General features: G+C 40.9%; 1 protein-coding gene and 1 pseudogene across 2 annotated transcripts in view; one reads left to right on the top strand and one right to left on the bottom strand.

Annotated features, from left to right (window-relative positions):
* The window catches only part of MID2 (midline 2), a 907,753-nt gene that overhangs the window by 715,852 nt on the left and 166,512 nt on the right, over positions 1 to 25,389 (top strand). The gene's annotated exons all lie outside the window — the stretch shown is intronic.
* On the bottom strand, positions 12,215 to 12,333 carry LOC134950212 (5S ribosomal RNA; annotated as a pseudogene).

Genomic DNA, 25,389 nt, shown 5'->3' with positions numbered 1-25,389 from the left:
TCCCCCCCCTCCCCCACCCCTCCCCCACCTATGGCACCCTTGCACCTGCCCCTCCACCACCTGCAGCACCTCCGGACCTCCTTCCCCATCTGCCGCACCACCCGTACCTGACCCTCCCCTACCCACGGCGCCTGCGAACTCCTACCCCACCCCGGCACCCCCGCCCCTTCCCATCCCACAGCACCTCCGGAACCCTTCACCCATCCGCAACATCTGCACACCTGCCCCTCTCCCACCCGTGGCACCCCTGCCCCTCCCCCACCTGCAGTGCCTCCGGACCCCTCCTCCATCTGCAGCCCCCACTCCTCTGCCCCTCCCCCACCCGCAGCACCTCCCGACCCTTCCCCATCCGGGCCCCCCCCCTGCTTCCGCCTCCACCCGCAGCATCTACAGACACCCTCCCCCATCCGCAGCCCCCCCCGCACCCGCTACATTCTGTACATCGTGCCCTGCAGGTGCTGTTCACGCTGTCGCAAGGGGCTGCACCTCCTTCACCATCGCAAGCTGAGTGTGAGAGCTGCACTTTGTGTGACGCAGTGCTGGGAGCTAACTAGGTCTGCCGTATACTAGCTTGGCCGTATACCTGTAGGGCTTCTCACTGCTCTCCGCCTTCCTCCGTTAGCCTTCGGCTTGTTCCCTCATTGCTTCTCTGCTTGTTTGCATGTCGGCGCTTGACAGATGACGTCACGGTTCTGTGTCTGAGGTCTCCGTTACATCGCTTCACCAACGTGTTTCAGGCAGTCATGTCTTTTATCAAGGATAGCGCCATGATCTGAGGTCTCCTCTTTTATTAAGCATCTTTATTGATTAATGATCTTCAATTTAGCATTAATTGAAGTGGTAATAACACAATTAGCAACAACACGTTACTTAAAATAAGATTTCAAATACAGGTTTTGCCGTTTATTTATATTGAAAAAATAAAAAGCCTTAAATGTAGAGTAAATGGCCAGGATGTAACGTGGTGCGAGTTTGTAGTCACATTCCAACTCGCACCTTCTCACACTTTGAGAAGGTGCGAGTTTACTGCCGCAACTGACAAATGTAATGCAGTGCGAGTTTTTAGTTAAAAACTCTAGCTGCATGGGAGGTCTGGTGAAAATACAGGCCTGAAACCTAGGGGTTAAATCTGCACCTTGTAATGCAAGTTGCATTACAAGGTGCAACTTTTGACAGAAGCATGCACAGATCAGTGAGATCCATGCATGTTTCTGCCTGTAAAAGTAAAGAAAGAGTTTAAAAAAAAAAAAGCTGTGCAGGTCCCCCCCAAAAGCATAACCAGCCGGGGGCTCTTTGAGCCTGTCCTGGTTGCAAAAATTTTGGGGACAAATTAACTAGGGTTCCCCCCGTATTTTAACATCCATCACCGGGCTCTTGGACCGATCCTGGTTCCAAATATACGGGGGGGGGGGGGGGGGGAGTAGAGGTCCCCCGCATTTTTAAATCCACCACCGGCCTCCACTAGCAAGGGAGGTAATACCGCAGCCGGAACACATATAGGTCCCTGAGGCCGCAGCATAACCCCCCCCCAACCAGTCAGCCCAGGCCGCAGTTCCCTGGGGGAGTGGGGACCCCTATAATAAAGGGACCCCCTTACAGGCACCCAAGGGCTAGGGATGAAGCCCGAGGCTGTCCCTGGCACCCGTGGGCGGTGAGTGCCAGGCTGATAGCCATAAAATGTGTAAAAAATAAAGATTGTCTTTTTGCTGTGGAACTACAGATCCCAGCAAGCCTCCCTGTATGCTGGTACTTGGAGAACCACAAATACCATCAGGGCATTAAAGGGCCCTCTGGTGCCTGTAGTTCCACAACAAAATAAATATTAAATAAACACACACCGTGAAAGTAACCATCAGCGATACCATTATGTCTGAGAAACTTGGAGACAGGTGATTGCAGTGACATAGTGATGCTGCTAAATGTAATTTTTTTTATAGTGCTGTGTGTTCCAACTCTATAGCTGATTGTAATTATTTTTTTTCTTTTAGAGAGCTGTGTAGAACTCTGAACTTTGCTTTTCTTCATGTGCGTTGGAGACGCTGAGCCATTGTTTTTCTGTGTTCACATTTCTAATTAATGTAGAGATCATCTAAAAAAGTAATTCTTAAACTACAAACATTGTTTGACTTTACAATGGATACATGCGCAGTAGTGGTTTTCAAAAGCAACACCTGGTGGACGAACACCAGTATTGTACCTGACGGAGACTTAATTCATTACACTGTGAATGAATACACCATGCTGCGACAAGGCGCAGGGGAACATAATGCGGCTAGTTTTTTGCTCTACACACCACAAGGAGGATAGATGAGCATGGCTACATCTGTAGGTATTCTTCAGCTGGGAAATAGAAAAACTATGTAATTAGAATTTTAATAAACTTCCTCTAAGGGGAAAGGGAATTGACATAGTGATGTTATTACCGATGTGTGGCTTGCGTTGCATGAATGATAGCATCCAGATTGCACCTCCAGTTGGTAGAATTTAATAAACTACAAAAATGGTCCTGTCACTTTTATACAATATTTGCTACGGATTCTCCTCGTATAATGCCAAGAACCATGGATTAATATTAACTTACATTGAAGATGTCTCAAATTTACATCTCTATAGATCTACCACATTTCTAACACTCATTTATATTTACAACTGTGAAAATCAGAAACTCCTGTGCGAATAACGGGTAGAACAAAAAATATATAACTTTTTCCACTACAGAAAACTGTCCTGATCACGCAGTTAATCAAACATAAAGTACTGCATAACCGTAAGTTTAAGAATTTAAGGTATAATTATAAATAAAAATGACAAATAACTAGCTTATGTCACTATTTATAAAGCAACATAATAAAAGTTTAGTCTTAATCAAATCAGATTTTTTCACTTAAGCATACCCGAAAAAAGAGTAATCTTTTTTCCCCCAATTACTTTATTAATGCAGCCAACCACAGGTACTTTATTATTGCACGGTGTTACAAGGAAAAAGTATGCAATGGGAATTCCCAGAGCGATTGAGAGGATGATACTTGGGTTACCAATGTAGGTCAGTGGGGTCAAGCTGGTGCAAAAGGTCGATCCCACATGGGTCCCAAAGCATGCATGTTTCACCCTGCAAGAAGGCTTTGCACTAATGTGCTGTATCTGCATGGAATATAAATCCATATCTAGTGTTGATTTCACCATGTACTATCGATGGTCACACATTGCAAATGTATATTGTATAAGCACACACATATATACATGTGTATGCAGTGCCAGATTTCCCACTAGGCACATGACGCATGTGCTGGGGTGGTACTCCCCTCCTTCATCAGATCTGCGGCACAATTACCCCCTCCCCCCTCTTCCGCATCAGCGCAGCGGCATGGCAGTCACCCTCCACAACAGAGCAGCGGCGGATGGCGGACAGACAGGTGGGGGGGAATGACACCAAACGTCCAGGCAAAGAAAGGAACAGTGAGTTTTTTAGCCCTGCCTGCTGCTGCACTGTAAATGGTGGGAGATGTTTGGCAGCCAATATCATTGTGGTGGGGGAGGGGGAGCTTGGTGGCCAATGTCATTGTTCCAGAGGAGGAGTGGGGGGTGCCAATATCATTGTGCCTAGGGGCGGCCTCACCTCTAAATCTGGCTCTGTGTGCATGCACTTGTGGCATACGTAGAGAGTTTGTAGACCATGGTGGTCATTCCGAGTTGATCGCTTGTTATTTTTTTCTTGCAACGGAGCGATTAGTCGCTAATGCGCATGCGCAATGTCCGCACTGCGACTGCGCCAAGTAAATTTGCTATGCAGTTAGGTATTTTACTCACGGCATTACGAGGTATTTTCTTCGTTCTGGTGATCGGAGTGTGATTGACAGGAAGTGGGTGTTTCTGGGCGGAAACAGGCCGTTTTATGGGAGTGTGCGAAAAAACGCTACCGTTTCTGGGAAAAACGCGGGAGTGGCTGGAGAAACGGAGGAGTGTCTGGCCGACCGCTGGGTGTGTTTGTGACGTCAAACCAGGAACGACAGGCACTGAACTGATCGCAGATGCCGAGTAAGTCTGGAGCTACTCAGAAACTGCTAAGAAGTGTCTATTCGCAATTTTGCAAATCTTTCGTTTGCAATTTTAGTATGCTAAGATTCACTCCCAGAGGGCGGCAGGCTTAGCGTGTGCAAAGCTGCTAAAAGCAGCTTGCGAGCGAACAACTCGGAATGAGGGCCCATGTTCATAACATGGTAGGAATTTTATAATATAATGTGCGGCCAGAGAAAAATAGATTATAATGCAAAACTGCACACATGGAAGGTAAGTATTAGTAACCACTTTATTAGTGCAGCCAGCCACACAGGTACTTTATTACTGCAGGCAGCCACAGGCACTTGTGGCTGCCTGCACTAATAAAGTACCTGTCTGCAATAATAAAGTATCTGTGGGTAGTGGTACTGCAATAATAAAGTACTGTATCTATGAGACTGTCTGTTTGATTCGGATTCCTCTCCATCTTGCTCTCACCTCACTAACTTTGTTTGTTGGCTGCCTTTGTTGTATTACAACAAGTGGCACTGGCAGCTACTGTGCTGGGGCTACGCCGGCTACGATGCTCAGTGTGCAGAGTCTGGGTGTGTCTGCCATGTGACTTCATAATGGGGGTCATTCTGAGTTGATCACTAGCTGCCGTTGTTTTCAGCGCAGCGATCAGCTAAAAAACGGCCTTTCTGCGCATGCGTATGCACTGGGTGTCAACTGACCGTTTTCAGGGAGTGTTTGCAAAAACGCAGGCATGGCTGAAAAAACGCAGGCATGGCTGGGTGTTCGCTGGGCAGGTGTATGACGTCAAATCCGGACACGAATAGGCTGAAGTGATTGCAAGCACGGAGTAGGTTCAGAGCTACTCAGAAACTGCACAAACTGTTTTTGCAGAGCTCGGCTGCACATGTGTTCGTACTTCTGCTAAGCTAAAATACACTCCCCAGTGGGCGGCGGCATAGCGTTTGCACAGCTGCTAAAACTAGCTAGCGAGCGATCAACTCGGAATGACCCCCAATGTGTCGTGACTTCTACAACATTTATTAAAGGGAGTCCAGGGGGCAGAAAGGGGTAGAGGTGTCACATTAAAAACCAACAAATTAGTGACTAAAAAAAAGAACACTAAGGCTGAAAAATAAAACTGTGCATTCACAAATCCCTGAGGAGAGTCTAGGGGTGTCCACATTAGCTATGTGTGAGTCTGACATTTCTCAGACTGTATGCATAGAGAAGCCTCCTTCGCCTCATCCCACCATTTATGCACAGTCTGCAAATGTGGGGGATGAACAGTACAAGTAAAGATGGTGCAGATGATGACATAATCGAAATTGAGGATGCTGGTGTGGAAGTGGAACAGGATGAGGGGGATATTTGTGTACTATATGACACTAATGAGGATGATGAGGATGAGGATATTGATGATGTTGCTTGTGTAAGTCTTCCACCAGAGGTTCTTGCCCATTATTAAAAGAAAGCCATTGTGATGTCTGGGCATAAGACCAAAAAAGCCACCTCTTGAGTGCGCATTATTTTTACCCAAATCCTGACGTTTGTGAAGGCATCTTCTCCATTTATGAGGACAAAGTTAGCAGGGGTAGGAATGTTAACCATTTAGGCACCACCTCCATGTTACATCATTTGTGACGAGTTCTTGAAGTTTATTTTACAAAATTATAATAATTTGCAATTAGCACCCTCATCATCAACATCCTCATTAGTGATCAGAGGTATTCCTTCCAAAAAATTAGTTTGTGGGGGCCCAAACAAAGCACTTTAGCCACAAAGTGGCAGTCCCTGTCACCGAAAGTGCTTGGTTTGTTACACTGTGCATGTCCTTTTTATTATCCAACATAAGGGTGAGTGGGAGGGCCCAAGGACAATTCCAACTTGAACCACTTTACTTTTCTGCCAATGCCATGTGGCAGTGTTTCATAAGTGTGCTATAAACTGTTGTGGTTTGTGCCAATGCTTGCACTGGGACCACATGCACAAATTTCACCTCTGAATATATGCAGATTTTGAAAATGGCCCCCAGGCTTCAGAGGTTTTAATAGCTCTTATCCTTCTAATAATAAAAAGAACAGCAAAACAAAAAAAGAGGCCCCTAAGCTTGAGAAGTATATTTTATGTTTTTTACACCCCTGAGGAAGTCACAAGTGACGAAATGCATTGGGTGATATCAACTAGACCCAAGGGATCACTTACTGTCTATGATGTCTCCCCGGCTGGAGTTGACAGCAAGTCCTTGTTTCCATCAGGCCCGTTAGGGTCAAGAAAGATATGTGTGATATGTGAAATATAATCTATTTTTAAGTAAATACATGTTTTAAATGTTCTATTTGTGAAAAGTGAACCATTTTGTTTAGATTTTTTTAAAAAGGGTCCCCCTCTCCAGGCACCAAAGGGTCAGACTGAAGCCCAAGACTGCACCACCCCTGGGCTGTGGGTGGGGAGTTCATAGTTCATGGATTAATATTGTGTTTTACTTATGGAACTACAGGTACCAGCAAGCCTACCCACATGCTGGTACTTTGTGAACCACAAGTACCAGCATGCAGGCATTAAAGGGCCCGCTGGTACATGTAGTTGCACTAGTAAAACAAATATTACAATAAACACAGAATACGGACACCTTAGACAGTACCACTGTAATAAAACATCCTCTCACACTCACATACAGCATGTGGCCGATGTTTGCTGGTACCTGTAGTTTCAAAAGTAAAATACAATATTACCTCTTTATTTTACACCAAAATGGAGTGTGAGCTCATCTCCCACAGCCCAGGGGTGGTGAGCATTGCCTTAGGATTCAGCCCTGGCCCTTGGGTGCCTGGAGGGTGGGAACCCCTTTATTTGGGGGTCCCTACTCCCCCAGGGAACCACAGCCAGGGCTGACTCATTGGGGGGGGTTCTGGGTGATGCTGCGGCCACCGGGACCAATATAAACATAACCATCGGCTGCTGCATTACATTGCTGGCTAGTGGAGCTTGTTGCAAAAATATGGGGGACACCTACATATTCCCCCCTCCCCATATATGTGGAACCAGGACCGGTCCAAAAAGCTGGGTGCTGGTTGTAAAAATACGGGGGATCCCTACCCATTTTTTTCTCTGTATTTTTGGAACCAGGACTGGCTCAAAGAACTTATGCTGGTTATGCTTTGGGGGGATGGGCGAAGGTGGTGGGGGGGCGACTGCATGTCTTTTTTTTCACCTTGTACCTTGTAACCCAACTCACATTACAAGGTGCAAATGTAACCACTAAAATACTCACCCTACATCGCAAAGTGTAGTAGCCTCGAGCTTAAAAACTCCACCTTCTCAAGTACAAGAAGGTGCGAGTTTCATTCTTACTAAAGATCTCACTGCATTACATCTGGCCCATTATGTTGACTTGGGAAATGGAGTGTGCTGAGTCATAGGCGCCTGCACATGCGTTAATGTTATCACTGTTAGTTATATAATAAAAGTTTTTAGTTTGAAGCTTGAGTCACATTTCTACTGACTCCAACCCCACCCAAAAATTCAATTCCACAGACCTGGTTCCAAACAAACAATAAAAAACAAAAATAAATGGTATGTTGTTTACTCCCAATTAGAAATGTGCAGCGGGCATTTTTCGTGTTATAGTTTTGGATTCGGGTCCGCGTCATGTTTTGGTTTCAGACGCGTTGTGGCAAAACCACCCTGTCGGGTTTTGGATTCGGATGTGTTTTGGATTCGGGTGATTTTTAAAAAAACCTCAAAAACAGCTAAAATCATAGAATTTGGGGGTAATTTTGATCCTATAGTATTATTAACCTCAATAACCATAATTTCCACTCATTTCCAGTCTATTCTGAACATCTCACACCTCACAATATTATTTTTAGTCCTAAAATTTGCACCAAGGTTGCTGGATGACTAAGCTAAGCGACCCAAGTGGGCAGCACAAACACCTGGCCCATCTAGGAGTGGCACTGCAGTGTCAGACAGGATGGCACTTAAAATAGTCCCCAAACAGCACATGATGCAAAGATAAATAAAAAAAGAGGTGCACAATGGAATTGTCCTTGGGCCCTCCCACCCACCCTTATGTTGTATAAACAGGACATGCACACTTTAACAAACCAATCATTTCAGCGACAGGGTCTGCCACATGACTGTGGCTGAAATAAATGGTTGGGTTGGGCTCCCACCAAAAAAGAAGCAATCTCTCCTTGCACAAACTGGCTCTACAGAGGCAAGATGTCCACCTCATCATCATACTCTGATTCCTCACCCCTTAACTGTGTACATCCTCCTCCCCACAGAGTATTAATTCGTCCCCACTGGAATCCTCCATCACAGCTCCCTGTGTACTTTCTGGAGGCAATTGCTGGTAAATGTCTCCACGGAGGAATTTATAATTAATTTTGATGAACATCATCTTCTCCACATTTTCTGGAAGTAACCTCCTACGCCGATCACTGACAAGGTGACCGGCTGAACTAAACACTCTTTCAGAGTACACACTGGAGGGGGAGCAACTTAGGTAAAATAAAGCCAGTTTGTGCAAGGGCCTCCAAATTGCCTCTTTTTCCTGCCAGTATACATACGGACTGTCTGACATGCCTACAGTGATGCTGTCACCCATATAATCCTCCACCATTTATTCAATTGTGACAGAATCATATGCAGTGACAGTAGACGACATGTCAGTAATTGTTGGCAGGTCCTTCAGTCCGGACCAGATGTCAGCACTTGCTCCTGACTTCCCTACATCACCACCAGCGGGTGGGTTTGGAAATGTTATCCTTTTCCTGGCAGCTCCAGTTGTGGTAGAAAATGAAGGAGGAGCTGTTGGCGGGTCATGTTCCGCTTGACTTGACAATTGTCTCACCAGCAGGTCTTTGAACATCTGCAGACTTGTGTCTGCCGGAAAGAGAGATACAACGTAGGCATTAAACCTAGGATCGAGCACAGTGGCCAAAATGTAGTACTCTGATTTCAACAGACTGACCACCCATGAATCCTGGTTAAGCTAATGAAGGGCCCCATCCACATGCCTAGCGGAATTGCTTCATCTTAGCTCCTCCTTCAATCTCTCCAGCTGCTTCTGCAAAAGCCTGATGAGGGGAACGTCCTGACTTAGGCTGGCAGTGTCTGAACTGACTTCACGTGTGGCAAGTTCAAAGGGTTGGAGAACCTTGCACAACATGGAAATCATTCTCCACTGCACTTGAGTCAGGTGCATTCCCCCTCCTTTGCCTATATCGTAGGCAGATGTATAGGCTTGAAAGTCCTTTTGCTGCTTCTCCATCTTCTGAAGTATGAATTCCACCTCGTTACCACCTCCTGCTTCAGGGGATGGCAGGACATGTTCAGGAGTGTTTGCTGGCGCTCCAGTCTTCGGCACGCGGTGGCTGAATGCCGAAAGTGGCCCGAAATTTTTCGGGCCACCAACACCATCTCCTGCACGCCCCTGTCGTTTTTCAAAAGATTCTGCACCACCAAATTAATTGTATGTGCAAAACATGGGACGTGACGGAATTTGCCCACATGTAATGCACGCACAATATTGGTGGCGTTGTCCAATATCACAAATCCCCAGGAGAGTCCAACTGGGGTAAGCTATTCTGCGATGATGTTCCTCAGTTTCTGTAAGAGGCTGTCAGCTGTGTGCCTCTTATGGAAAGCTGTGATACAAAGCGTAGCCTGCCTAGGAATGAGTTGGCGTTTGCGAGATGCTGCTACTAGTGCCGATGCTATTGTTGCTGCGGGAGGCCATACATCTACCCAGTGGGCTGTCACAGTCATATAGTCCTTAGTCTGCCCTGCTTTACTTATCCACATGTCCGTGGTTATGTGGACAGTGGGTACAACTGCGTTTTTTAGGACACTGAGGACACTTTTTCTAACATCTGTGTACATTATCGGTATCACCTGCCTAGAGAAGTGGAACCTAGATGGTATTTGGTACCGGGGACACACTACCTCAAGCAATTCTCTTAGTCCCTGTGAACTAACGGTGGATACAGGACACACATCTAACACCAACATAGTTGTCAAGGCCTGAGTTATCCGCTTTGCAACAGGATAACTGCTGTGATATTTCATCTTCCTCGCAAAGGACTGTTGGACAGTCAATTGCTTAATGGAAGTAGTACAAGTGGTCTTCCGATTTCCCCTCTGGGATGACGATCGACTCCCAGCAGCAACAACAGCAGCAGTAGGTGTTCCACTCAAGGATCCATCGGAGGAATTCCAGTTAGGAGAGGACTCGTCAGTCTTGCCAGTGACATGGCCTGCAGGACTATTGGCGTTCCTGTCTAAGGAGGAAATTGACATTGAGGGAGTTGGTGTTTTGGTTTGCAGGAGCTTGGGTACAAGAGGAAAAAGGTATTTAGTTGTTAGTGGACTGCTTCCGCTGTTATCCAAAGTTTTTGAACTTGTCAATGACTTCTGATGAATGTGCTCCAGGTGACATATAAGGGAGGATGTTCCTAGGTGGTTAACGTCCTTACCCCTACTTATTACGGCTTGACAAAGGCAACACATGGCTTGACACCTGTTGTCCGCATTTCTGTTTAAATAATTCCACACCGAAGAGGTGATTTTTTGGGTATTTTGACCAGGCATGTCAATGGCCTTATTCATCCCACGGATAACAACTGTCTCCCAGGGTGCCTGATTTAAACAAACCACATCACCATCAGAATCCTCATCATCAACTTCCTCCTCAACGCCAGCAACACCCATATCCTCATCCTGGTGTACTTCAACAGTGACATCTTCAATTTGAATATCAGGAACTGGACTGTGGGTGCTCCATCCAGCACTTGCAGGGGGCGTGCAAATGGTGGAAGGAGCCACCTCTTCCCGTCCAGTTTTGGGAAGGTCAGGCATCGCACCCGCCGACACATTTGGACTCTCCTTGGGGATTTGTGATTTAGAACGCACAATTCTTTGCTGTGCTTTTGCCAGCTTAACTCTTTTCATTTTTCTAGTGGGAGGATGAGTGCTTCCATCCTCATGTGAAGCTGAACCACTAGTCATGAGTAACATAGGAGAGGGCCTTAGCTGTTCCTTGTCGTAAATGGCATATTGGCAAGTTTACGCTTCTGCTCAGATGATTTTAATTTAGATTTTTGGGTCATTTTAATGAACTTTTGCTTTTTGGATTTTACATGCTCTCTACTATCACATTGGGCATCGGCCTTAGCAGACGACGTTGATGACATTTCATCGTCTCTGCCATGACTAGTGGCAGCAGCTTCAGCACTAGGTGGAAGTGGATCTTGATCTTTCCCTATTTTAGAGAAAAGGATTAATTTGGTGCCGCACAGGACTAAAATTAATATTTTTGTAAAGGGCTCTTTATGAAATTTGTCCCTTGTGACCAACAGTGCATTTACATAAGAGATGCCTGTAAACGGTATTCAAGGAGTTTGTTGTGGTTGGTGGTGCACCCAGAGTCAATAGTACATAGTAATGTTTAAGGAGGGAAAGAGAGACTCTGTGTTGGGGCACGCTTAAATAAAACTTAACTTTTAATTAGAATAGGATAAAAATGTAGTACCTTGACAGACACACACACATATATATATATATATATATAGTCCTAAAAGAGAAAGACAAAAAAGAATCTGGACCTCTCTCTACTATTATCATAGGAATCTGAGAGTAGATTCTGAAAGAATTTTAATGGTTAAAGATAAAAATGAGAATAATGGTTAAAGATAAAAATGAGAATAAACATTCTTAATTGATGTAATAAATGAGGTGACAGTGACACCTAAGATGAAAATATCAAAATTGGTTTCTACATCAAAAGAGAAAAAGATTTCTGATATAAGTCACAATGGCATAAGATATGACAACAATTTTTAGTAGACTTAGAAGTATAGGTCTATTGACCAATGCCAATTGTGATGAATTTATCCTGGTATCCTAGTAGGAGGTAAATTGCAAATTCTAGCTTTCTCATCAGCGATCAGCGTATCGGATAATGAATGTGAAATGTGTGCAAACCTGAAATCAGATGCACAATAGAGTCAATTATAGCTCCAACACTTCGGTTTTACATACACGAATAAGGATCTGTGGATATTCACAGGTAAGTAATATATTTAATATATTTAACAGGTCTGAGATCAGACAATTAAGAGAGGGAAAAAAGGTATGAAATTCAGTAAGGTCAAAGGTTGCTCCAGCACTTCTGCTTTTCACATTTGGATACAGATATCTATTACTGCACCTGAGATTCCCTAGTAGTCTCCCACCTAGGTACTATTCAGGCTCCTCACTGCTTAGCTTCCAAGATCAGGCGAGATTGGGCGTAACCAGAGAGATATGGCAGTAATATCACATGGATTGTGAATGAGAGAGTGTATGGTTATTGGCACATACCAAAAGAGCACTTCAGCTATCCATTGAGATGCACAGTCTATCTGTTATTGTCGTATTACCGGGAATTTATATGACTGGCATTTTGGATGAGTGAGTACTGAATGAGTGAGGTATAGGAAACAATAAAGTACAGGGCCCGCCTCTTGTTGTCCGCCGCACCATACAATAATGGACAGTGGATGAGAAAGGCGGGTTACCTGTGCTTGTGGAAAATAAGTGTGGAATTACACAGGTATCTTAAAGTTTTCTTATATAATCAAAGATCCAAGATAGGGATCACATAATCATATGTTATCCTAAGAAAGAATTGTTTCTCTTGGAGCAACTGGGGTATGGTTCAGAATTTTTTTTTTTGAATTGACCATCCACAGATTTTGGAAATGTGAAAAGGAGGGCTGAATGTTAATGATAAAGTATATTACTTGTTTATCACAGTGGTTGACATAAAATAAAACAAAATGACAAGAAAAGAGAATTTAGCAAATTACCTGATGATAGATCAAAAATAAATATCAAATATCAAAATTTAACATGGATAATATGATACCAGGAAATATGGTGGGCTGAACCGTGCACTGTTCAGCACCACATAACACAGATGGCCGTTTCACCTGAGGTGGCTTGTTCACTGTGTGAGAGGATAGTGGAAAGCTATCTATTTAAGGCCAAAAGGGGGGAGTGGTCTCAATTAAGGACCAATCACAGAAAGAAAGAAATGTGTATACATCATGTGGTATGCATGCCATACTATACACCTCACTTCCGGTTTCAAAAGGGCGGAAGTGATGTAAGATTGTATCATGTGGTAGAAATTTGCATGCCTGCAGAGATTTTAAGTTATAGCTTTAGAAAAACATAATCGAGACTAATAAATATTAGAGCCTGAATGTAATGACTGAGATCAAGGTGAAGGCCCCGTGATCGGAGGCCTACGTAAATGAACTGACGATAACATGTCACACTGTAATGATGCGTCACACTGTAATGACGCGTCACTTCCGGTTACGGAACCCGGAAGTGGCGCGTGTCCATCGGGTTTTTGATTGTGTGCGCGGCTAGGTGGGTTTCATAGTGAGTTTGGTTCATTAACGCAGGGGTGAAGTAGATGATAAGGAATAGCTTATTAGATCAGAATGATTCTGTTATACTCGGAGTATTTACTCCGTGACCGGAAGTGGCGTCAAAGCGCATCATTTCCGCTTGAGGGATGGTTAGAGGATGATTGCAGGGAGTGTGGACCAGCAGAGCTACCTCACTTCCTGTTTAGTAGTCATGGTGATGGGACCACAAACAGCAGTTTCACCGTGACCGGAAATTCCCTAACTGCATCTTTTGCTGCTCTTAGTTATTATATGTGGTGTGTGATAGTAAAGAAAATTAATACACGGAGGTTTCATAGTGGGTTTGGTTCATTAACACAGGGGTGGGGTAGATGATAGGGAATAGCTTATTAGATCAGAATTATTCTGTTATACTCGGAGTGTTTACTCCGTGACCGGAAGTGGCGTCAAAGCGCATCATTTCCGCCCGAGGGATGGTTGGAAGGTGGATATAGACTCTTAACAAAACAACAAGTAAGGACTGCGCTTATCGCTAACAGATAAATAAGCTGCTATCGGAGTATAAAGGGAATCCACCTTTCCCAAAAGATACGTATAGACAAAGAAAAAAACTCCCAAGCGCTATGGAATCTGATAAAACACTTCTTGCTTAAATTACTTGATCACACTGGTATAATGTATCTATAATAGTATATAATGACCATTAATATTCACACATCATTAATGAGATGATTTTGTTTATTTAAAATATGTCTGCACAAGATTAATACATTTATCTGTTTCTAAATTAAAACAGTGAATCCTAATACCGGTATACAACATTTATAACAATACAACATATAACATAGAATTTTCAAAAATGTCTCAAAAATATGTTTACAAAAAATCCAGACACCTCTTGGAATTTAGGTGCTTGTTTCACCTTCTCTGGTGTATCAGCTGGTATATCCAAAACAATCAACAATGTCCTTTTTAGGAAAATCCTACCAGGCTGATGTTAACTATTATCAAAGTTCAAATGGTGTTATTTGTAGCTACCTGAAGCGTTTTTCAAAGTTCGGGATCCCCGCAACTTACTTGTAAAACCATGAGTGGTAAGAGGAGCAAAGCATCGGATGTCTGCCGGCAGACGTGTTGTGGTGCTCTAGCATCAACTAGTTTCGCCTGTCTAGCAGGCTTCCTCAGGATGACTGAATGCACCGTCTGATCCTCCTCTTATGCTCCTTCTAGTTGTAGTTACCATAGAAACGGGTAAGTATTTCCGCCCACTTCAGCTGCGGTTTCCATAGAGACGGATGGGGATTACCTCCCACTTTCCGTCCTCCTTCTAAATCTTCTTCTCATAAGAGCGGGTGAAAGTTACCGCCCATTGTAGTTGCGTTTTCCATGGAAACGGGTCGGGGATGCCGCCCACTACCCTTCATTGTTTCCGCCCTTAGTCCTGTATTACTTCCGCCCGTACGTCCACGTGATGTATCTTTCTTGATCGCGTCACTTCCGTCCTTGTTCTTTTCACGGGGCGTTAGGCGTTGTCATGGTTCCCTGTGTTCATACAGCGGTACCTTATTCCGTCAGTTCCGCCCTCGTCACTTCCGTCCTCGTTCTTTTCACGGGGCGTTCGGCGTTGTCATGGTTACCTGTGTTCATACAATGGTACCTTATTCCATCAGTTCCGCCCTGACCTTCCATCCAAAAACAGTTTTTACATCGTAGGTATTTATATTAAGTATACTCAGACTATAACAGTCCCCATTGTTTAACTGATTAATTCTCTTTCTTCATATAATTCATACTTAGCAAAAAATTCACTCTAATGAATGGGGGATTTTTTTATATTAAATTTCTTTATTATTTTTATTTTTATTGATCTTTGAGACACAAAACATAACAACACAAAAACAACACAAAACACAGTGAAAATAATAACTAGATAATAACTAAAATCTTCTTCCATATTAAAAATTATTTAAAAATATCAAAGAATAATAAATCAGGTTTTTGGACAGTAGAGGTATCCTGAACCAAGGGATCAATCTTTCCTCAATTCTCCTTTAAAAAAGGGTTCAGATCCCATTCTGCATTAAGCCCCCCTGGTGTCAGTGTTCCTAATTTGAATATCATTCTTGCTTCTTCCTTTAATAATAGGTCATTCCAATTCCCACCTCTCCAGGGCTTCTTCACCATTTTTATACCTACAAACTTCAGACCTGAAGGGTCACTTCTATGTTCCTTAGTAAAGTGTTCTGGAATGCTATGATTTTCTTTATTATTTTTTATATTATTCAGATGTTCGTTGATTCTAAAATGTAGGTTCCGATATGTCTTCCCTACATATTGGAGCCCACATGGGCATACTAGTAGATAGATCACCCCTTTAGAGTTACAGGTGATTCTTTGATTTATTTCGTATTCTTTTCCTGTTTTTCTTGATGTGTATTGTCGAACTGCTTTTGTCGATGTACTTTTAGTTTTTCTACAAGCTATACAGTTATGACAATTATAAAAACCTGGTTCCGATTCTTTTAGCCATGTTTCTTTCCCTTTTGTCTCTTTACTCAAGATCCCTTTAACTATCTTATTCTTGATTGTCGGAGCTCTTCTAAATACCACCTTTGGATTCTTTGGTAATATATCTTCCAGATCTTCATCTGCTTTCAAAATATGCCAATGTTTGAAGATACTTTTTTCTAAAAGGCTTCGTTGACTTGAATAGTTTGTTAGAAACAGAAGATTTTCTTGGACATTCTTTTTCTGTTTGTAACAGAGAAGATCATTTCTATCTGTCATATCTATTTCTTCTTTATTTTTAACCAGAGTCGATCTTTCATAATTTTTATTCTCAAATTGTTGTATTAGTTTCTCTGTTTGTTCTTCATAGTCTTTTTTCATCGAACAATTTCTCCTTATTTGCTTCATTTGTCCCTTTGGGATAAGGGAGGGGGTATTGTGCTTATGGACAAAGATAAGTATGACGAAGAATCAAGAAGACTCCTTGGCGATGAAACTACCTACCAAGTATTACGAAAAGATCCTACAGACGTTTTTAAAAAAGAACTGGAAAAGATACTTAAGGAAGCATTGGAGAAAGGGATCCTAACGAAACATGAATATAAGTTCATCTATCCTGAATATCCGATGATGGCCTATTTTTACCACCTACCAAAAATCCATAAGGACCCTGAAAATCCACCGGGAAGGCCGATAATTGCTGGAATTCAATCATTGACCTCTAAACTCTCTTGCTACATAGACACCTTTCTTAAACCCCTTGTAACTAAACAGCGAAGTTATATTAAAGACACCACACAGATCCTGAATATACTGAACAGGATCATATGGAAAGATGGCTATCTATTGGCCACATGCGACGTGAAGTCATTATATACTTCAATTAAACACGATCAAGGGATGGAAAATGTCCAGAAGATTCTTATAAATGAATCCAATTTAAAGATGGACCAAATTGACTTCATTCTGGAAGGTATAAAATTTACATTAAATCACAATTTTTTTAGTTATTCAGATGATTGCTATATCCAAACCCAGGGAACAGCTATGGGTACAAACTTTGCCCCTTCCTATGCGAACTTATTTCTCGCACAGTGGGAAAATGAGTTCATATGGGATAATAATTCGTATTCAAGTAAGATCATCTTATGGGCAAGATATATTGACGATGTCATCCTTATTTGGGATGGTACGACTATGGATCTGGAGAAATTTATTGAACAACTAAATAATAATGTGTTTAATCTGGAATTCACGCGAGAAATCAGTGATTCAAGCGTGAATTTTCTAGACTTAACAATATTTATTAGGGACAATAAAATAGAGACAAGGACATATACCAAAGAAGTGGATTGTAACAGCTATCTAAACTTCAAGAGTAATCACCACCCGAAATGGTTATCTAACATCCCAAAGGGACAAATGACCGAATTAGGAGAAATTGTTCGATGAAAAAAGACTATGAAGAACAAACAGAGAAACTAATACAACAATTTGAGAATAAAAATTATGAAAGATCGACTCTGGTTAAAAATAAAGAAGAAATAGATATGACAGATAGAAATTATCTTCTCTGTTACAAAGAGAAAAAGAATGTCCAAGAAAATCTTCTGTTTCTAACAAACTATTCAAGTCAACAAAGCCTTTTAGAAAAAAGTATCTTCAAACATTGGCATATTTTGAAAGCAGATGAAGATCTGGAGGATATATTACCGAAGAATCCAAAGGTGGTATTTAGAAGAGCTTCGACAATCAAGAATAAGATAGTTAAAGGGATCTTGAGTAAAGAGACAAAAGGGAAAGAAACATGGCTAAAAGAATCGGAAACAGGTTTTTATAATTGTCATAACTGTATAGCTTGTAGAAAAACTAAAAGTACATCGACAAAAGCAGTTCGACAATACACATCAAGAAAAACAGGAAAAGAATACGAAATAAATCAAAGAATCACCTGTAACTCTAAAGGGGTGATCTATCTACTAGTATGCCCATGTGGGCTCCAATATGTAGGGAAGACATATTGGAACCTTCATTTTAGAATCAACGAACATCTGAATAATATAAAAAATAATAAAGAAAATCATAGCATTCCAGAACACTTTACTAAGGAACATAGAAGTGACCCTTCAGGTCTGAAGTTTGTAGGTATAAAAATGGTGAAGAAGCCCTGGAGAGGTGGGAATTGGAATGACCTATTATTAAAGGAAGAAGCAAGAATGATATTCAAATTAGGAACACTGACACCAGGGGGGCTTAATGCAGAATGGGATCTGAACCCTTTTTTAAAGGAGAATTGAGGAAAGATTGATCCCTTGGTTCAGGATACCTCTACTGTCCAAAGACCTGATTTATTATTCTTTGATATTTTTTAATAATTTTTAATATGGAAGAAGATTTTAGTTATTATCTAGTTATTATTTTCACTGTGTTTTGTGTTGTTTTTGTGTTGTTATGTTTTGTGTCTCAAAGATCAATAAAAATAAAAATAATAAAGAAATATAATATAAAAAATCCCCCATTCATTAGCGTGAATTTTTTGCTAAGTATGAATTATATGAAGAAAGAGAATTAATCAGTTAAACAATGGGGACTGTTATAGTCTGAGTATACTTAATATAAATACCTACGATGTAAAAACTGTTTTTGGATGGAAGGTCAGGGCGGAACTGACGGAATAAGGTACCATTGTATGAACACAGGTAACCATGACAATGCCGAACGCCCCGTGAAAAGAACGAGGACGGAAGTGACGAGGATCGGAACTGACGGAATAAGGTACCGCTGTATGAACACAGGGAACCATGACAACGCCTAACGCCCCGTGAAAAGAACAAGGACGGAAGTGACGCGATCAAGAAAGATAGATCACGTGGACGTACGGGCGGAAGTAATACAGGACTAAGGGCGGAAACAATGAAGGGTAGTGGGCGGCATCCCCGACCCGTTTCCATGGAAACCGCAACTACAATGGGCGGTAACTTTCACCCGCTCTTATGAGAAGAAGATTTAGAAGGAGGACGGAAAGTGGGAGGTAATCCCCATCCGTCTCTATGGAAACCGCAGCTGAAGTGGGCGGAAATACTTACCCGTTTCTATGGTAACTACAACTAGAAGGAGCATAAGAGGAGGATCAGACGGTGCATTCAGTCATCCTGAGGAAGCCTGCTAGACAGGCGAAACTAGTTGATGCTAGAGCACCACAACACGTCTGCCGGCAGACATCCGATGCTTTGCTCCTCTTACCACTCATGGTTTTACAAGTAAGTTGCGGGGATCCCGAACTTTGAAAAACGCTTCAGGTAGCTACAAATAACACCATTTGAACTTTGATAATAGTTAACATCAGCCTGGTAGGATTTTCCTAAAAAGGACATTGTTGATTGTTTTGGATATACCAGCTGATACACCAGAGAAGGTGAAACAAGCACCTAAATTCCAAGAGGTGTCTGGATTTTTTGTAAACATATTTTTGAGACATTTTTGAAAATTCTATGTTATATGTTGTATTGTTATAAATGTTGTATACCGGTATTAGGATTCACTATTTTAATTTAGAAACAGATAAATGTATTAATCTTGTGCAGACATATTTTAAATAAACAAAATCATCTCATTAATGATGTGTGAATATTAATGGTCATTATATACTATTATAGATACATTATACCAGTGTGATCAAGTAATTTAAGCAAGAAGTGTTTTATCAGATTCCATAGCGCTTGGGAGTTTTTTTCTTTGTCTATACGTATCTTTTGGGAAAGGTGGATTCCCTTTATACTCCGATAGCAGCTTATTTATCTGTTAGCGATAAGCGCAGTCCTTACTTGTTGTTTTGTTAAGAGTCTATATCCACTAAAAAGGACAGCTGCTATTCGCATAATGACACTCAATAAAGAAGAATGCTTAAGGTTATTGAATGATTTAATACCAGTACAGGGAAGAACTCTACAACGGACAGTAGAGGTGACAGAGGAGACATTCTGTGAATTATATATTAAAATGGAAAAATTAGAAATTCAAGAAATTAAACAATGGTGGGAAAGCACGACACTGGGGAAATATATTGGAAAAAAAGATGATCCCTAGAGGTCTGAGAATGACCAAAATACCATCATTTTTATCAAAAAATGGTGATTTTATACAAAAATGGAATGAAGTTTTAGATACATGTTCTTTTCGTCTAATGAAATTGATTATTGAGGATAGGGAAGAATCCCTTAGAGGGATAGAGGCAGAAATCCTAAATATAAGGAATAAATTCAAACCACTGGAAAAATTGACAGACTTCCAGAATCTAGAGTCTCTGACTAAGAACAAGCTTCAGAAAATAGAACAGGAGGTAATTGAACAGAAACGAAAAAAACTTGCCAGAGACTTGGAAGACTACAAAGGGGACATTAGGAATTGGAAAATGGATAGACAAACAGATAGAATGGAAAATAGGTTGAGAACCAACAATTATTTCACTTATCAAAGGAATATGATTCAAAATATTCCCAAACAGTGGAGAGATAGAGATAGAAGTAGGGAGCGAGCCTACCCAAGAGCAAATGAGAACTTTGGATATAGAAATAGATATCCTGAATACCAACACAATAGATATCAAGAATATTCATCCAATAGAAAGAGGTCCCCATCAATTGAAAGACAGATGACTGAAAGATATCCAAGTCACTGGAAAAATGAAGAGAGACGTCGGAAGGTAGAAAGAGAAAACCCAAGATATGAAGCCTCCTATGGTCCTAAGAAGAAGGAGAGATACCCCGCAGCTGAGACCTTGAAAAGAAGTTTCAACTGTGGAAGAGAGGATCAAAAAGAAAAAATGGAAGATTCAGCTCGAACTTTGATAACAAGATTGGATAACAGAGGAAAAACAAAAGCCATAAGCGAGAATAATTATCTAGAAGAAGAAGTAGAGGATACTGAAGCCTTTCTAGATGCTTTTTTAGAATTAGCCCAGAAAAACACCTCCTCCTTGAACCTAGGTGCGATCCCAAAAAGAACACCAGATATGAATATGAAAAAAAGACGGCGGCGAAAGAGAAATTCAAATACAACAGAAGGGGAAAGCGAGGTGGAACAAAAAACAGGTCAAAAGAAAAAATTGAAGAAAACCGTGAAGAAGTTTCAACGCAGGGGATATTCAACTTCAGCAAATATGAGCTGAGTACCTCCAAATTATCGATACTACAAAAAGGCCTGAAATTTGCACCAACAAATACCCTGGATAAATTTAACACATTCATAGATCTGGAGAAGTTTGTTAGAAAGATTACGCTTAAGAAGTTTTTCAAACGAAAAGAGACGGAAAATGGAGTGATAAGAGAAGAAAACCTGGATGGTTTTGAACATTCAAATCTTAAAGAAAAATCTACATTTTATCCAGCTTATCTTAAAAATCATTATCTTAAGACCTTCCAAAAAAATGGTAGAAGATGATATTAGGAGGATCCCAGATACTATTAGACAGAAAGAGAAGTGGAATCTCACTAAGAATGAAAATAAGGCCCTAAAAACGTTGCAAAAGAATGAGAAGATCATAATAAAACCAGCGGATAAGGGAGGGGGTATTGTGCTTATGGACAAAGATAAGTATGACGAAGAATCAAGAAGACTCCTTGGCGATGAAACTACCTACCAAGTATTACGAAAAGATCCTACAGACGTTTTTAAAAAAGAACTGGAAAAGATACTTAAGGAAGCATTGGAGAAAGGGATCCTAACGAAACATGAATATAAGTTCATCTATCCTGAATATCCGATGATGGCCTATTTTTACCACCTACCAAAAATCCATAAGGACCCTGAAAATCCACCGGGAAGGCCGATAATTGCTGGAATTCAATCATTGACCTCTAAACTCTCTTGCTACATAGACACATTTCTTAAACCCCTTGTAACTAAACAGCGAAGTTATATTAAAGACACCACACAGATCCTGAATATACTGAACGGGATCATATGGAAAGATGGCTATCTATTGGCCACATGCGACGTGAAGTCATTATATACTTCAATTAAACACGATCAAGGGATGGAAAATGTCCAGAAGATTCTTATAAATGAATCCAATTTAAAGATGGACCAAATTGACTTCATTCTGGAAGGTATAAAATTTACATTAAATCACAATTTTTTTAGTTATTCAGATGATTGCTATATCCAAACCCAGGGAACAGCTATGGGTACAAACTTTGCCCCTTCCTATGCGAACTTATTTCTCGCACAGTGGGAAAATTAGTTCATATGGGATAATAATTCGTATTCAAGTAAGATCATCTTATGGGCAAGATATATTGACGATGTCATCCTTATTTGGGATGGTACGACTATGGATCTGGAGAAATTTATTGAACAACTAAATAATAATGTGTTTAATCTGGAATTCACGCGAGAAATCAGTGATTCAAGCGTGAATTTTCTAGACTTAACAATATTTATTAGGGACAATAAAATAGAGACAAGGACATATACCAAAGAAGTGGATTGTAACAGCTATCTAAACTTCAAGAGTAATCACCACCCGAAATGGTTATCTAACATCCCAAAGGGACAAATGAAGCGAATTAGGAGAAATTGTTCGATGAAAAAAGACTATGAAGAACAAACAGAGAAACTAATACAACAATTTGAGATAAAAATTATGAAAGATCGACTCTGGTTAAAAATAAAGAAGAAATAGATATGACAGATAGAAATGATCTTCTCTGTTACAAAGAGAAAAAGAATGTCCAAGAAAATCTTCTGTTTCTAACAAACTATTCAAGTCAACGAAGCCTTTTAGAAAAAAGTATCTTCAAACATTGGCATATTTTGAAAGCAGATGAAGATCTGGAGGATATATTACCGAAGAATCCAAAGGTGGTATTTAGAAGAGCTCCGACAATCAAGAATAAGATAGTTAAAGGGATCTTGAGTAAAGAGACAAAAGGGAAAGAAACATGGCTAAAAGAATCGGAACCAGGTTTTTATAATTGTCATAACTGTATAGCTTGTAGAAAAACTAAAAGTACATCGACAAAAGCAGTTCGACAATACACATCAAGAAAAACAGGAAAAGAATACGAAATAAATCAAAGAATCACCTGTAACTCTAAAGGGGTGATCTATCTACTAGTATGCCCATGTGGGCTCCAATATGTAGGGAAGACATATCGGAACCTACATTTTAGAATCAACGAACATCTGAATAATATAAAAAATAATAAAGAAAATCATAGCATTCCAGAACACTTTACTAAGGAACATAGAAGTGACCCTTCAGGTCTGAAGTTTGTAGGTATAAAAATGGTGAAGAAGCCCTGGAGAGGTGGGAATTGGAATGACCTATTATTAAAGGAAGAGGCAAGAATGATATTCAAATTAGGAACACTGACACCAGGGGGGATTAATGCAGAATGGGATCTGAACCCTTTTTTAAATGAGAATTGAGGAAAGATTGATCCCTTGGTTCAGGATACCTCTACTGTCCAAAGACCTGATTTATTATTCTTTGATATTTTTAAATAATTTTTAATATGGAAGAAGATTTTAGTTATTATCTAGTTATTATTTTCACTGTGTTTTGTGTTGTTTTTGTGTTGTTATGTTTTGTGTCTCAAAGATCAATAAAACTAAAAATAAAAATAATAAAGAAATATAATATAAAAAAATCCCCCATTCATTAGAGTGATTTTTTTGCTAAGTATGAATTATATGAAGAAAGAGAATTAATCAGTTAAACAATGGGGACTGTTATAGTCTGGGTATACTTAATATAAATACCTACGATGTAAAAACTGTTTTTGGATGGAAGGTCAGGGCGGAACTGACGGAATAAGGTACCATTGTATGAACACAGGTAACCATGACAATGCCGAACGCCCCGTGAAAAGAACGAGGACGGAAGTGACGAGGGCGGAACTGACGGAATAAGGTACCGCTGTATGAACACAGGGAACCATGACAACGCCTAACGCCCCGTGAAAAGAACAAAGACGGAAGTGACGCGATCAAGAAAGATAGATCACGTGGACGTACGGGCGGAAGTAATACAGGACTAAGGGCGGAAACAATGAAGGGTAGTGGGCGGCATCCCCGACCCGTTTCCATGGAAACCGCAACTACAATGGGCGGTAACTTTCACCCGCTCTTATGAGAAGAAGATTTAGAAGGAGGACGGAAAGTGGGAGGTAATCCCTATCCGTCTCTATGGAAACCGCAGCTGAAGTGGGCGGAAATACTTACCCGTTTCTATGGTAACTACAACTAGAAGGAGCATAAGAGGAGGATCAGACGGTGCATTCAGTCATCCTGAGGAAGCCTGCTAGACAGGCGAAACTAGTTGATGCTAGAGCACCACAACACGTCTGCCGGCAGACATCCGATGCTTTGCTCCTCTTACCACTCATGGTTTTACAAGTAAGTTGCGGGGATCCCGAACTTTGAAAAACACTTCAGGTAGCTACAAATAACACCATTTGAACTTTGATAATAGTTAACATCAGCCTGGTAGGATTTTCCTAAAAAGGACATTGTTGATTGTTTTGGATATACCAGCTGATACACCAGAGAAGGTGAAACAAGCACCTAAATTCCAAGAGGTGTCTGGATTTTTTGTAAACATATTTTTGAGACATTTTTGAAAATTCTATGTTATATGTTGTATTGTTATAAATGTTGTATACCGGTATTAGGATTCACTGTTTTAATTTAAAAACAGATAAATGTATTAATCTTGTGCAGACATATTTTAAATAAACAAAATCATCTCATTAATGATGTGTGAATATTAATGGTCATTATATACTATTATAGATACATTATACCAGTGTGATCAAGTAATTTAAGCAAGAAGTGTTTTATCAGATTCCATAGCGCTTGGGAGTTTTTTTCTTTGTCTATGGTTGGAAGGTGATTGCAGGGAGTGTGGACCAGCAGAACTACCTCACTTCCTGTTTGGTAGTCATGGTGATGGGACCACAGACTGAGCAGTTTCACCGTGACCGGAAATTCCCTGACTACATCTTTTGCTGCTCTTAGTTATTATATGGGGTGTGTGATAGTAAAGAAAATTAATACACGGAGGTGTTAAATGCTGCCTTAAACCTAATGTGGATGGGTACGTGTTAAAATTTGTATTAATAATATTGACTAATAATTTTTATTATAAACTGATTCCAAGATACGTTGTTTGAGGGCTCTGGTAGTGATGCCCACATATTTCATGTCACAACTACACGATATGCAATATACGACCCCAACTGCATTACAGTTGATGAACTGATTGATTGGTCTGTCTTCTCCATATCGATCAATAACAGATGTGGTCTTAATCATATGTTGGCATGCTTTACAAGTCCCGCATGGATAGGAGCCCTTGATGGTTGATTGTTTTTTGGGATTTTTGGTAAAATGGCTGGTAGTAAGTTTATCTTTGAGGTTTCTGGACCTTCTCCAGCTC

The sequence above is a fragment of the Pseudophryne corroboree genome, chromosome 8 (assembly GCF_028390025.1).
Source record: "Pseudophryne corroboree isolate aPseCor3 chromosome 8, aPseCor3.hap2, whole genome shotgun sequence".
NCBI classification, from domain to species: domain Eukaryota; kingdom Metazoa; phylum Chordata; class Amphibia; order Anura; family Myobatrachidae; genus Pseudophryne; species Pseudophryne corroboree.
This window is presented reverse-complemented; position numbering and strand designations above follow the sequence as displayed.